This window comes from Biomphalaria glabrata, chromosome 4, assembly GCF_947242115.1.
Source record: "Biomphalaria glabrata chromosome 4, xgBioGlab47.1, whole genome shotgun sequence".
Classification (NCBI taxonomy): domain Eukaryota; kingdom Metazoa; phylum Mollusca; class Gastropoda; family Planorbidae; genus Biomphalaria; species Biomphalaria glabrata.
The window spans coordinates 40,363,991-40,380,499 of record NC_074714.1 but is presented as its reverse complement, the minus strand read 5'-3'; positions in this window follow the sequence as shown (position 1 = coordinate 40,380,499).

The window sequence follows — 16,509 nt, the reverse complement described above, 5'->3', positions numbered from 1 at the left end:
GTATTCAGGCATGGTTACAGTGATGTGTTCACTGTATTCAGCCATGGTCTGCAGTGAAGTATTGACTGTATTTAGGCGTGGTTTGAAGTGAAGTATTTAGGCATGGTCTACAGTGAAGTATTGACTGTATTTAGGCATGGTCTACAGTGAAGTATTTAGGCATGGTCTACAGTGAAATATTTAGGCATGGTCTACAGTGAAGTATTGACTGTATTCAGGCATGCTCTACAGTGAAGTATTTAGGCATGGTCTGCAGTGAAGTATTGACTGTATTCAGGCATGGTCTACAGTGAAGTATTTAGGCATGGTCTACAGTGAAGTATTGACTGTATTCAGGCATGGTCTACAGTGAAATATTTAGGCATGGTCTGCAGTGAAGTATTTAGGCATGGTCTGCAGTGAAGTATTGACTGTATTTAGGCATGGTCTACAGTGAAGTATTGACTGTATTCAGGCATGGTCTACAGTGAAGTATTGACTGTATTTAGGCATGGTCTGCAGTGAAGTATTGACTGTATTCAGGCATGGTCTGCAGTGAAGTATTGACTGTATTCAGGCATGGTCTGCAGTGAAGTATTGACTGTATTCAGGCATGGTCTACTGTGAAATATTTAGGCATGGTCTACACTACAGTGAAGGGATCAGGCATGGTTACGGTGAAGTATTCAGGCATCTAAAGGTGGCCCAAACCTCCTGTGGCCGGCGTCTAGATATGAAACAGAATTTTAAGCTTACATCTTTTCTTAAATTTGTGTATTATTGTTATCTAAAACATAAGGCTTTGTGTCAGTGCCTGGATCTTTTGAATTGTCTACAAGAATTACGTTGAAGACTCTAGGTCTATGGAAGCGCCCCTCCATCGGTCTGTTTCAACCAATGCCTGAATGAGGCTTTATAGTTATACCATTAGTCTATAGCACTGAACCATTCACTAATGAGACGAACGACCTTCACTAGTTAGGAGAGCTGTAGTAGTTCAAGTGGTGACAGTCGTACATAGGGTCAGCTGCCTGGACCAACAGTTGGCAACGGAAACAATAGTCTGTGTAGTCCAGTGTCCACTGCATCGGATCTACTGATCTGACTGGTTACTAAATTCCTTTCATGATATTATTATTATTATTATAAATATTTTATTTTTATGCAGTAAAAGCTCCACCACTTATGCACATGCTTTGACGTTTCAAATGTAGGTCACGTTGTCACACAAGTCCACTGCTAGCCAGGGTCACGTGCACTCTTAGGAGACTGGCATTTCATTCCTATCGGCCTCAAGACGACCTTGGTGCTACATCGCCAGTCCACCCAGAGATTTCGTTCAATCTGTTACCAGGTCTCACAAATCACACGACTGTTGCTTTTTCAGGGAAAGTCCTTAGCATTAACATGGTACAAATAGAATAAAAAAAAATGTTAAAAAAAAAATTACGAAAAATTTTATTTGCAGAAAATCTTTATGTTCATCACTCACCCAGGCCTCTCAGCACTAATAGTTCCCCTTTCAGACCATGACATTAATAGGTCAAATAATGTAAAGATCATCTGTTTCTGCAATCAACGAGGGTGTCATGTGGTCAGCACAAAGACCAACTGCCTTTACTTTTCCCCAAATGGTATCATATATCCATTAGAGCTTGTTGGACCCTGAGGCGCACTAAAGATCCCAACATTAAAAATCCCAATCTTCACCAGGATTCAAACCCGGGACACCTCGGTTCGAGGCCAAGCGCTTTACCACTCAGCCTTCGCGCCTGCATTCAGATATAATATTATGTTTGTTTTTTCTTTCCTTTTTCTATTCTTACCAATAGATATCCCTGGGATATTTTCTTTAAGGGACGTCAGTCATTTCTAAGGCAAGATTGACATAGAAGACATGTATATATTCTTTTATTTAAAATATAGACTTACTTCCCCTAACACTTTTGTTTAAAATGATGAACATGTGATAAAATATAATTTTACGATAATATTCAAATAAGGGCATAGATTGTTTTGTTTCTAAAATTATCCAGTCAGCACAATTAACCAAACATATTTTTTCCTCTTATTAATTATTGTGCGCGTGTGTGTGTGTGTGCACGCGTGTTGCTCTGTGTCCTTGAAGGAGCAGACGTACCATATTGCCAGATTTTTTTTTTTGTTTGCTTCACTTCAAACTTTTGTCCTCACAATGTACAAGTACATCCGTTGACCTTGATCTTTTTTTTTAAAATTATTTCCGGGTCAAATTCTACTTGAGTTCCACTAATTTAACTGAGACATTGGTTTATATTTGTATCTCGCCCGTTCTATTAGATCTAGAACCTTTTCATTTGGATAATCTTAACCAAAAAATTATATTCACCCTTTTCTACTTCGTCATGTTTGATTTATTTCATACTTTGAAATTTTTTTTTAAAGTAGTAAAGTTTCCCTTTCAGACCTTGCGATGTATAGGGCAGATGATGTTCAGGTCATCTGTTTCTATGGCTAACGTTTAACGAGCAGGGTGTTATGTGGCCAGCACAACGACCAACCGTCTTTACCTTCCACAACTAAAGTCAGGTACCCATTACAGTTGGGTGGACTCAGGGGCGCCCTGAAAATGCCGAAAACCCCAGGATCGCAAGCCTAGCGCTTCATCACTCAGCCACAGCGCCCTCCCCACCCCGAAAAGTTTGTTAATATTAAGAACATAACTTTTAGTTTTCTGGAAGTCCATAGTCTTATAAAGAGAACTTCATTATCATTATAAGGTCATTGCTGTATACGCGATGGTGGTGTTGAGTTGAAGCTCAACATTATATGTATTTCATTTTAACAGCCATTATTCGAAGACTTCTACCATAGTATATATGTTGGATTTATTTAGTTGTTTGAAGTTTGTGAATAAAGGACGAATCCGAATCTATAGTGCTATAAAAATTGTTTCAGTGGCTTATGTGGACAACATATACCACCGCCACTGCTTGCACTATAAGTCTAGAACAAATAATATTTTTTTTTTATTAATCCTGAATTAAAAAAAAAAATTGAATTGTAAAAATATACACCCCAAACAAAACAGCTTCAAACATAAAGAACTATACAACAGAAAAGATCATTCCGTAAACTATAAACTTTTATCCTATTCTCTATCGATTCAAACACATCTCAAGGTGATAGTGATTAAATCCTTTGGTTGAAGGTCACAGTGATTACCCCCCCCCCTTTTTTTTGTCACACTATGAAACAAAATATTGTCCCTGACATTCAGTGTTTCCTTATCGTAATGAAGCAAACAAACATAATTATCTTTTGTTGATGTGTTCTGGGAATCAAGGGAGAATGAATATAATATATAAAACATTGAATACCATTAATTAAAATGTTATTGTCATGACTTTGTGCCCCCCCCCCCTTTTTCATTTTTTCAGCTTGAATCCTCTGTTTATCCTAAATACAAGCTAAGCAATATTGGATAAATAACAAAAAAAACGAAGCTATAGTAAAAATAGTTTACTGCTATAAACTAGTACGGAATAATACTATCTATGGTCACGTGATTTGTCAGACGTTGTAAGAAAGTTTGGATAGAACAAAAAAAAATCGCGCACTGCCTGACCCAGAATTTCTCAACCTTATATACGCACAATAGAATCAGTCTTCGGCAGCAAAGAGGAAACAACTCGTGCAATTTTATACCAAAAGTGTGGCGCAGTTTTGTGCGCAAAATGACAAGACAGTGCCACACCTAGATGTACACTTTTGATGTCAATGCTACAGTGTTCGAACCAGCTTACCAAGATGTGCGCCTTTCAAATGGCGTGACGTTCTGGTGTTAACATAAGGCAGTGAAAAGACTTTGGGTGAGGAGGATCCCGATAGTGTTAATGAGCGAGTGTTTTCTATTATCTCTTTACACACTAAAACTAAGTATCGAGAACTAAACCTCAAGGGCTTCTCCATAAGTGTGGCCTCGACTGTAAGTAGTGTTTGCTCTTTGTGTGCACACTATGGAATCTTTGATAACAATGGACTTAGTCGTCACAGTCAGATAGTACTTTACTTGATCATATGTTCAAGACTCCCCTCTGAGCTTACTAGGTCAAGGCCGAACTGGGATGGAACATTTGGCCTGTGGATTTTTTCCCCTTCTATTGTAAAAGATGAATTATTTATTTTCCCTCCATAAAAGTGCACTTTTATTATTTCATTGTCGTAATATTCAAATTTGCTAAAGGTTTCTTTTTTTTTAGTAGTAGCTAGGCCTATATAGATATAGGTGTCATTGTAATAGTGATAATTTGTAAATGCCATAGAATGTAATTGCGGTTTTATCACTAGTGTGCTTTCCCCCTGCCACAGGCAAGTAACATAGTATCTAACGCTCATTCTTTAAAGATCTTATGTAAATTCTTAATTATAGAATGAAATATCCTTGCGGTAAATATCAAAATATATTAGGAGATGCCTTCGAAGGGGGGGGGGGGCGGAGTAAATAACACATTGTAGTTGTAGATGTGAGATTTTTTTTTCCGCAATCGGAATTAGTGTATGCAAATATAATATTTATGTAAAATATTTTTCAATCCTACTTGTATTTTTTTTTCCTTTTTTCCGTCCACTCAAAGTACCACGATTCATAAATGTATGCCTAAGTTAGTTTGCAAATGACACAATATCTAACCATTGCAAATCATAAACAGCTTTGACCTAACGCTGCTGCAGTCAATCTGTTCTCAATTACTGCATTTGTGAGTTATAAAGCACTTTTCCATTTAGAGAAAAACGTATTTAATTTTTTGTGTATGTGTCTTTTCTTCAGAATAAATGATCTCTAAACCTTTTAGATTCTTCTTGCAGTTTGAGAAAGAATGGCCAAGAAATTGAGCATGGACTATATTTTCAGGGTTTTAGCACTCAGATCTGATTCATAAATAAGTTATAAGAATACCTAAAACAATAACCATTTGTTTTTTAAATTATTCTTACATAAAGCGACATCGCAAGTTTTATCCAAGTCAAAGAAAAAAAAATCTTTGACGAAAAAACAGCAACTTAAGAACCAAAACAGGCAAAATACTTCAAGAGAGCCTCCAGTGTAACTCGCTTTTCAAAGCAATCATTGGACTTCACAGTCATTTTCAAGCTTCTAAAAATGAGATTATGCTCATCTTTGACGACGAGTTAGAAGCTTATCTTAGGAGACGTAGACAAGTAGCCTACTGTAGACAAAGGGTTAAGAGCAACTAAATTGACCCTAATGTCTGGTCCCAAATCAATAATGTCTTAAACACCTACAACCCCTAAAAAAAAAAGCGTGTGAATTAGGATATTTCTTTTTTTCCATCATCAAAACATAAAAAAGGCTGTGGTTCATACAGTCTCTCTCTTTCTTGCACTCCGGCTAGTCACACCACTGATGTGACCACAGAAATATAAAACTATACAACGATTTTATGTGTTCACGTGAGCCTCCATCAGATAACATGGTCAGTACAAGTTAAAACCGAATTTATTTTTTTTTAGATTTAAACCCTCTACCAAACTATAGCAGTTGAGCTGTCTATCCCCTCTACCAACGTTGCTCCATCTACTGAGCAGCATACCCCGGGTCGTCGACACGCCGTAATCTCGTGAGAACGCTCACACATGTTTTGTTCTATTCAAAACTCACGCTCTGAACTCTTAAGACGTGCATTCGTCATGTGAAAAATGTGGAAGACGCTGGAGGAAAAAGGAGGGGGTGGGGAGCGTTGGCACTATAGGATGGTATCAGAATGACCTTGAACTGTGGCAAGTAATTAGAACCATTAAATCCTAATTACCAGTAGTCTTCATACAAATGAAGGACGCAAGCATTGTAGCCAATGTCAAGGTCGCTAATGTTGCCCAGCGCCAATGAAAACATGAAAACAAGTACTGGATACAAAGGGGCTTATTGTGAGTCCATTGCAATGTTGACGTTCAGGCAGGGAACATGGTCACGTTTGGGAGGTCATTCAATGAGTGTACCTCGCATGTGTTCTGACCCCACCCCACCCACTAGCGGATCCAGAGCTTTGGAGTGGGGGGGGGCGATCTTTTTCCAAACCCTAACGCCCAGTAAACCCTAACCCTATACATAAACGTGCGTTATATATATATATATATATAAAGAATAGGGGTGGGTCGACTCGATATAAGAATTTGATCTATAGCATATATAAATTATATTAGTGACAGATTTTTTTTTATTTTGGAATTTCTTAACTATAAAAAAAAGTATTGGTTTGTCCGACTGGGGAAGGCGTTTGCATGTATCGCCCCTCCCACCTGGTACAACCCTTTTTCATTTTTTATTTACTAATGATAAAACTAGAGATTAGAGTGTGGTGCGACATAATATACAAATCCCCCCCCCCACGCAGAGGGCTAGAGTGGAAAGGGCAATAGAGGTATCGGCCCCCTCCCCCACCCAAATGGCCAACAGGGGAACGACATAACATAAAGATCGGTTAAAATATCAATAATAGGTTTTAATCATATAGATATTTAATTGATTCTGTTAGCAAGCTGTGATTTCTACAAATAAATTGGACCGCCCCCCCCACTCGAAAGTTTATAGGGGGGGGCGGTATTGATGCCATCGCCCCCTCCCGACCCAAACATACTAGAGGGGGAGAGCGAAATAATCTAACAATAGGTTGAAATATAAATAAGTCGTATATAAGTAATAAATTCGTAAACAAATTGTGTGAATTCTAGACTAAAATTGGTCCGCCCCCCCCTCTGATGCCGAGTGGGGAGGGAGGCGATCGCCCCTACCACCCCCTCCCCTTGATCCGCCAGTGATCCCACCCCTCCCATCACGCCCGCCTTGAATGATTGCACCCAGTGCGTATTTTATTTATCATAGTACTCAAACTAAACTTACCTCATGCTAGACAGATGCTATTCCGAATTTCCTTGCTTCCGATTGGTTGGTAAAACAAAATATTATTTTTTAGCTGTCCACGGAATTGTCCTCATGCACTCTTTCTTTACTAGCCTCATGGGGCCCGTGCCTTGTGAAATTGAATCAGCTTTGTCAGGGAATGCATAACGTAAAAAAAAAAAAAATTTCTATCCACTGATTTCAAAAATGGCGGAGAAACTATAAATAGATATCTTTTCGGTGAATCCGGTGTACAAAATCAAGGAGGCGTTGCTGAGTGATCACTAATGACTATGGAAGCAGCATTAGACTTTCCTCTAGGAGTTCTAACTTATTTCAAAACAAATAGGCATCTAATAAGCGGTCATAAAGGAAAAGATATCACTAATTGGGGGACTGTTAAAATTAAAGGTCTTTTTATTTAGTTGTTTACTGTGACATTGGTTAGTTTTTGGTGAAAATCTCCAATTGAAAATATAAAAAAATTCTGACATCGAAAAAAACAAATTCCATTTGGTCACCAAGAATCTATTCGCTCTGCTGACCTTTTCTTCTTGTACGTTTGGTATGATCGAGACAAAATCTGATGCTATAAAAACTAAAACAAAACTAAAACTTTTAGTTCAACACTCATCAATTTAAAAAAAAGGACCTTTTGGTTCTGAAGGTTCGCCATAAAAATGTAGACAAATTTATTCGAATTTAGGTGAAAATTTCTTAAGAATTACTCACGATTTTAAAAGTAGTTCACTTCTGCTTAGAAAAGAAAGATGATTCGCCACTTTACTGGCAACAGTTGAATAAAAAAAAATGTAACTTAAAATTTACATTGCCTTTAAGTTTTTTTTCAGACCCTAAGGCCAATTTTATGCTGTCCGGTGTATTCGGCTTTATGTAATGAAGGCTGTAAGTAAAGCCGCCGTCAAGATATTTGAACAATTCTAATAATTCGTCTTAAAGTGTCACACCAACCCACAGGCAAGACATTAAAATATTTGATATTTGATAAAGCATGATTTGACACGATTCATACCCCCCTTCCCACCACATCTCCCCCCCCCCAAAAAAAAAGGAAATTTTGGAGGGAAATGTTCACCTGGAGAGAAGTGATGATGTTGTTGTTTTTTCCCACTCTTGTGATTCTTCTCTCACCCCTAAATGTTTACGTAGAACTAAAAAAATAGGCCATACATAGTAGAGAATTTAGAGACTACATAAATAAGAGAAAACAGGATTGATAGTTAAAGAGCGAATAGCGAAAAAGTAAAAGAATCTTAATTAAGTAGAAACCTTCTTTTTCTTCTTCTAAATTCCTATTTCCACTCGCCCCCTCCCCCCTTTTCCGATTCCTCCAGAAATAGTCTCTAGTAGACGTTTTCATTTCAAGAAATAAAGTGTTTTTTTTCTTTCAGAATCATTAGCCGTGTTCATTGGAAGCTGACTTTATAGTACATAGATTCCTAGCGGTCCATTCTGGGATGCAGTTGGCTAATGACATAGTGGATGTTGGGGTACAATAGTTGTGATGCTGCTATGCAAAGGTTCTGCAGGGCCACCGTTGGATCAGGTAAGTGGCGAGGCGGGAGGGAAGAGCACGTACTTTTGGATACACAAAATGCTCTTATTTGAAAATTCCAAGATGTCTAAATAATTATCTTAGATCATGTGAAAAAAAGTTGACTTTAACTGTGCCTAGTTTTTAAAATACACGCGGACATTGAATTCTAGTATCTCCAGGGATTACGTTGTTATAGTGTGTGTGTGTTTTTTTTCCTTCATTCTGTGCAGCGTAACGCTCCCAATATACCCGAAACAAAACAAAAAAAAAATAGTGCTACATACATTTCTTTTTTTTTTTTATATAACCTACAAGACACAACCACACATTCACATGCGTCTATGGCCTTTATTTTTTATAATGCTAAATAAAATGAGGGACGCCAAATGAGGGCATCTACATCAAGTTCCACACCAAAGGCAGCTAATTCAGCATGCGGCGCTTAATCTCTCTGAAATTAAAGAGACAATTGCTGTGTGAGGACGATTGCACCTTCTTGGACACATCGAGCAGAAGCTTCAGCTTGCCGTCTATGAATTAGCTGAGGCTGCTGCCTCGTTTGGTCGATCGACCTGAAAAAAAAACCGGAGATCATGCTTCAGAAGTACACTAACAGATTTAACCCAGCCTCATAAATCAATCTGAAGGGCCACTTCCTTAATATTGTCGACCACTTTACCTACTACTACTGTATCCAGCAATGCGTCATTGTTGTAATTTTGTGGGATATTTTACAGTATCTCATCACCTAAGGAAAAAAATCAATGTTATAAAGCACTGGTTTTCAGGACACTTGTTTACGGGTGTGTGCTCTATTGAAGGCTTCTAAAGTTCCTCGTACGCTTCCATCATAGGTGTCTTCACTGGCAGGACTACACCTTGCCAATAACTATGTTCTCCTGGAGGCAGTTGTTTAAAAACAATAATATACAGAGAAAAGGGAAAAAATGAAGGACACAAAGAAGAGATTGAGCTAGGGAGAGAGAGAAAGAGAGAGAGAGAGAGAGGGAGAGAGAGAGAGGGAGAGAGAGAGAGAGAAATAGAGAAGAAAGCAATACAATACAAGAGATACAACAGAGAAAAACAGAAAAACGGAAAAATTACAAGAGACGAGAGACACCGAGAGAGCGAGACAAGAGTCACAGACAGAGAGCGAGACAGTTCAAAAAATAAAGACAATTATGATAAACACACTCAGTACGCCATCTTAGAAACGTTTGATGTGGCGCCATGACCCTGTGTCGCCATAGCAACGTTGATGTCAGAACAATGCGATGCGCGTGCTGTTCAACTATTGGACGAAAAAAGGCAATTCTTTTTACGGAGATCCCGACGACATAATAAATGTATTCCAAAAGAAATATGTCTAGACGAGCTTTTCGGTCGATGTCCCACATACGAACCTTTGCAGAGCGTTTCCTAAAGGGAAATAAATCAAAGCACAATAGATAGTTTAGATAGGTTTTGGTAAGGGAGGGAATAGAGCTTGGGGTAAGAAGCAATAAGCCAAGCAGATCACATGTTTTCCCCCAAAAATCTACATTTTGTGTGTGTGTGTGTGCTACCTTTTTTTCTCGCGAGACGTCGAGCAATGTCTTGCAATTTATTGACCACTTCTGTAACCACTTCTGTATGGGTTTCTTACAACAACCAGGAGAGAACACTTCTGTATGGGTTTCTTACAACAACCAGGAGAGAACACTTCTGTATGGGTTTCTTACAACAACCAGGAGAGAACACTTCTGTATGGGTTTCTTACAACAACCAGAAGAGAACACTTCTGTATGGGTTTCTTACAACAACCAGAAGAGAACACTTCTGTCTGGGTTTCTTACAACAACCAGAAGAGAACACTTCTGTCTTGGTTTCTTACAACAACCAGGAGAGAACACTTCTGTATGGGTTTCTTACAACAACCAGGAGAGAACACTTCTGTCTGGGTTTCTTACAACAACCAGAAGAGAACACTTCTGTCTGGGTTTCTTACAACAACCAGGAGAGAACACTTCTGTCTGGGTTTCTTACAACAACCAGGAGAGAACACTTCTGTATGGGTTTCTTACAACAACCAGAAGAGAACACTTCTGTATGGGTTTCTTACAACAACCAGGAGAGAACACTTCTGTATGGGTTTCTTACAACAACCAGAAGAGAACACTTCTGTATGGGTTTCTTACAACAACCAGGAGAGAACACTTCTGTATGGGTTTCTTACAACAACCAGAAGAGAACACTTCTGTATGGGTTTCTTACAACAACCAGAAGAGAACACTTCTGTCTGGGTTTCTTACAACAACCAGAAGAGAACACTTCTGTCTGGGTTTCTTACAACAACCAGGAGAGAACACTTCTGTATGGGTTTCTTACAACAACCAGGAGAGAACACTTCTGTCTGGGTTTCTTACAACAACCAGAAGAGAACACTTCTGTCTGGGTTTCTTACAACAACCAGGAGAGAACACTTCTGTCTGGGTTTCTTACAACAACCAGGAGAGAACACTTCTGTATGGGTTTCTTACAACAACCAGAAGAGAACACTTCTGTATGGGTTTCTTACAACAACCAGGAGAGAACACTTCTGTATGGGTTTCTTACAACAACCAGGAGAGAACACTTCTGTATGGGTTTCTTACAACAACCAGAAGAGAACACTTCTGTATGGGTTTCTTACAACAACCAGAAGAGAACACTTCTGTCTGGGTTTCTTACAACAACCAGAAGAGAACACTTCTGTCTGGGTTTCTTACAACAACCAGGAGAGAACACTTCTGTATGGGTTTCTTACAACAACCAGAAGAGAACACTTCTGTATGGGTTTCTTACAACAACCAGGAGAGAACACTTCTGTATGGGTTTCTTACAACAACCAGAAGAGAACACTTCTGTCTGGGTTTCTTACAACAACCAGGAGAGAACACTTCTGTATGGGTTTCTTACAACAACCAGGAGAGAACACTTCTGTCTGGGTTTCTTACAACAACCAGAAGAGAACACTTCTGTCTGGGTTTCTTACAACAACCAGGAGAGAACACTTCTGTCTGGGTTTCTTACAACAACCAGGAGAGAACACTTCTGTATGGGTTTCTTACAACAACCAGAAGAGAACACTTCTGTCTGGGTTTCTTACAACAACCAGGAGAGAACACTTCTGTCTGGGTTTCTTACAACAACCAGGAGAGAACACTTCTGTATGGGTTTCTTACAACAACCAGAAGAGAACACTTCTGTCTGGGTTTCTTACAACAACCAGGAGAGAACACTTCTGTCTGGGTTTCTTACAACAACCAGAAGAGAACACTTCTGTATGGGTTTCTTACAACAACCAGAAGAGAACACTTCTGTCTAGGTTTCTTACAACAACCAGAAGAGAACACTTCTGTCTGGGTTTCTTACAACAACCAGGAGAGAACACTTCTGTCTGGGTTTCTTACAACAACCAGGAGAGAACACTTCTGTATGGGTTTCTTACAACAACCAGGAGAGAACACTTCTGTCTGGGTTTCTTACAACAACCAGGAGAGAACACTTCTGTCTGGGTTTCTTACAACAACCAGGAGAGAATACTTCTGTATGGGTTTCTTACAACAACCAGGAGAGAACACTTCTGTATGGGTTTCTTACAACAACCAGAAGAGAACACTTCTGTATGGGTTTCTTATAACAACCAGGAGAGAACACTTCTGTATGGGTTTCTTACAACAACCAGAAGAGAACACTTCTGTCTGGGTTTCTTACAACAACCAGGAGAGAACACTTCTGTATGGGTTTCTTACAACAACCAGGAGAGAACACTTCTGTATGGGTTTCTTACAACAACCAGGAGAGAACACTTCTGTATGGGTTTCCTACAACAACCAGGAGAGAACACTTCTGTATGGGTTTCTTACAACAACCAGAAGAGAACACTTCTGTATGGGTTTCTTACAACAACCAGAAGAGAACACTTCTGTATGGGTTTCTTACAACAACCAGGAGAGAACACTTCTGTATGGGTTTCTTACAACAACCAGAAGAGAACACTTCTGTATGGGTTTCTTACAACAACCAGGAGAGAACACTTCTGTATGGGTTTCTTACAACAACCAGGAGAGAACACTTCTGTATGGGTTTCTTACAACAACCAGAAGAGAACACTTCAAAGAAGGATGGGTATAAATCTGAGTTTGTAATAAAGAAGACTGTTCTTTTATTATATCTTCTAACCTTCTGCTAAGCTATATCGTTCTTTTTTTCTCTGTCTCTCTCAGATTAGCTATTAGCTTCATTCCGAGTTTCACCTTTCTCTCTTTCTGTCACTCCCTGCTCTCTTTCTGTCACTCCCTGCTCTCTTTCTGTCACTCCATGCTCTCTTTCTGTCTGCCCGTTCTGTATCGCTACGTCTTACATGCTCTCTCTATACATTATCCCACTCTGTCTCTCTCTCTGTCTCTCTCTTTCTCTCTTAGCTTCTCGTTCTCTCTGATCTTTCTCTCTGTCTCTCTCTCCTTCTTAGTCTCTCTCTCTCTCCTTAATAGTCTCTCTCTCTCTCCTTCTTAGTCTCTCTCTCTCTCCTTCTTAGTCTCTCTCTCTCTCCTTCTTAGTCTCTCTCTCTCCTTCTTAGTCTCTCAGCTCTCTCGCTTTTAGTCCCTATCTCTCATTCATTTCTATATCTAAGTCTTTCCCCGTCTCTCCGTCTCTTCTGTCTCATCTTCTCTCTCTCTCTCTCTATCTTAGCATCTCTACTTGTTTGTCTGTAAAAAGCACCACGTGGTCATTCAGTTCTCTTTGCTTCATCTCAAACTCCCATCTCGATGACCTTCAACACCTAATCAACTACAATAATTATTTCATTAAAAAGACATTAGTGAGACAATTTTCCCATTGGTATCCCATAGTTCAAGAATATAGGTGTTAATATCATTGCTGTTCCGGACAACGCTTGTCAGCCTCAACGTGACGCTTGGGTGGACACGACCTTAAGAGGAGACGATTAGGCCAATAGGAAACCAAAACAAAACCCCACGTTGGGGTGTGTAAGGAACGAGTCTATTGCACTTGGGGGAATGGAAAAAATGCTCTTACACTATCCACACACCGTTCCTCAAGAGCCCCCTTTTTTAATGGCGACCACGGGTAATATGGTACAGAGAATCAATAAGGCATACAGGCTATCGGTAATAGGGATATAAACATTAATATCTTTCCCAGACACAACAGTTTGTGCAGACAGGCTGACAGAGGCGAGCTTTCATTGACCTACAGTTCCACGAGTCTTTGATTTAACTCTTAGGACTTTAAGATAGAAGAAGAAGAAAATATTTCTGTATAATAGTCACATCTTTATTATTATATTCGAAACGAACTAATGTCCATTCTCTGGCACTGCTGCGGTCGAGCTTCGTTAGAGACAAACACATTTCGTTGAAATTATTTCCGGCTTTAATAAGAAGTATTGTGGTAGGTCATTTTCGGGAGGAAGCAATAGATATTTATAATAATCGTCTAACGCTACGGAAACATTGCTATCATTCATGTCAGATAATAAACGGCCTTGACCCTCTTCAACACATTCTTTTCAGTTAGATCTGTCCCGAGCTTTTCCTCAGAAATGTTGCAGATCTGCGAGTACATCGTCCAGCCATCTGTCTTTAGTCGGATGTATTCTTTCCAGTACACAGTGACACTACTTTGAAGTGATCTGCTAAACGCCATCTGTTTTTCTGGGTCTTCAAATAATCTTCTGGTTAGTGCGTGTCCTCCATCCAGCAGACAGCTTCGTCTTGTAGTATTATTTTTTTTAAGGATTTTCCTTTTTCCAAGAAGTTAGCAGATTTCCAGTATTTCTTTGATCAACATTCAGCTCGCACTTGCATACAAAACTACTGGTCTTATAATAGTTTTGTCATTTTGTTTTTCTTGAGATTTACTTTTCAGTTTGTATTAAATATCTGAACACTTCAAGAAGTAAAGAATAGAGAAGTAATTTATGTTATTTTTTTCTTGAAAGAAATCTACTGTTTCAAAAACAGATGAGCAGTAATTGATAAACTTCTTGGTGTTCTAGACATTAGCAGTTTAAAACGTGAGCACTAAACTATAAACCAGCGCGTTAGACTAGAGTCTATTTTTAAAATGTAAATAAATGATGAGACTTGTTGGGGGAAAAGGTGGTCCTATTTATGGATGACAGGAAGCACATTTCACAAGAGTGCGCAGACAAATCGCCCTAGACTAGTGATTCTCAACCTTTATCCTTCAGCACCTCTTAGTTAACGTTTGATTTCCAAGACTTCCAACACTCCCACTCACAGAATAGTCTCTCAAATCTGAATCTTCTTCTCGACTTCCGTTTCCGGTTTTTAGTTTATTTTCGAGCATCGCCCAACTGGATCTCGGAGCTAAGCGAACCACAGGCTGGGGATGGATTTACCTTCAAACCTCATAACTCACCGGAATATTTAGATATATGTATATCTCCTAGTATAGATAATGCAGCATCCAACGTCCCTGTATTTGACCCAGCAGACAAATCTAGTACACAAAGTTGATCTTTCTGGACTTTAAAACTGTGTCATTGTTATCTCTGCCAGACACGGCGCCATTTTGGTTCTCGCATCTGGAAGCTCATAATAAAAGGGGAAGTAATAGAGACATTGGAGGAAGTGATTAAAAAGTGAGATCATGAGATAAGATAGTAGCAATGAAACAAACGAGTAACCAGGGGTTTAAACATTTCAAATGAAATCAGATAAAATGTTTGGATTTTTATTATTTTTAAACGAATTCAAAGCTCACAAAATGTGTATGTGTTATATTATGAATGAAATAACACCTTACGTGTCTCCATGTGTCAATGTAATGGTGCATGTTAATGAGAGACTTCAACTCTATAGGGTTAAATTTTTCCTGGCTGATTCATACAACCCGTTCCATGCTCTAGTGGCATAAGGGAAGAAGGAGCACTTGTAAGTCTTTGTCCAAGCCGATTCTGTTTCCATCTAAAGTAGATCAACCCTGGCAGTGCCAGAGAATTAAAATTAGTTCTTTTTCTTAACAATGTGTGCATTACCCGTAGCAAACCATTATAACCATAACATCATAAATATATATATATATGATCATCATCATCTCATCTCTGCCTATCGTTCCTTCTGCGGCATAGGCCACCAACTAGCTTCCTCCAGGCATCTCGATTCTGGGCGAGTCTCTCCAACTGTCCCCACGTCTTGCCCTTCTGCTTCCAAATCGCGGCACCATGTATTCCTGGGTCATCCCCTCTTCCTCTTTCCTTGGGGTTCCAGGTTAGAGCTTGCCTTGTTATGTTGGATGCAGGCTCTAAAGGATACCTACTTCACCTACCTACTTACTGCTTTGTTCTTTGCAACAGTTCCTCATTCGAGATCCTGTCTGGCCAGCGGATCATAAGTATCCTCCTCAGTCAGGTATTGATGAATACCCGGAGAACCAACATCACCACCATGAAAAAATCCAGGTATCCAAGTATATATATATGCAATTCAAAATAACTTTTGAGGATAGACCTAGTATTATCCGACAAATAAATGTCAGCACTTGATGTAAAAACCAGAAGAGAAACTTCATGTACTTCAAATTGTAGCTTTTGATGCGCTAATTGCCAAACACAAAACACGAACTCAGTAATTCTATACTAATCTAGTACCACTAAAACTGTCGGACAGACGCAGAGCTGCGATGTTCAGTGGTGCCAGCACCTACCTGTCCACTTTGAAGTTATTTATGCTTCGAGGCGCTCCACAGCTTACCCTCGTCTTGGTAGCAGCTCCATTAATCTGGCGCCCTCCCGCCCCTTCCGTTCTTGTTAACTTGACTACTAGAAGAGATTAGACTAAGTAGAAACATCACGTTAATATGTTTAAGAGAGAGTGATGTTTGGCTTCTGTTGGTATTCCGGGGTACTAGGGCAACTGTTTTATGGTTGCTGGGGGTCAAGGGAGTAAAAAATAAAACGCCCTGTCTTAAAACCAAGAGCTTCTTTAGTAATGAAACCATGAGTGGTAGCATTTTGATGCGTGAATTACCAACACACAAATACATTCATAGTGTCTTTGTC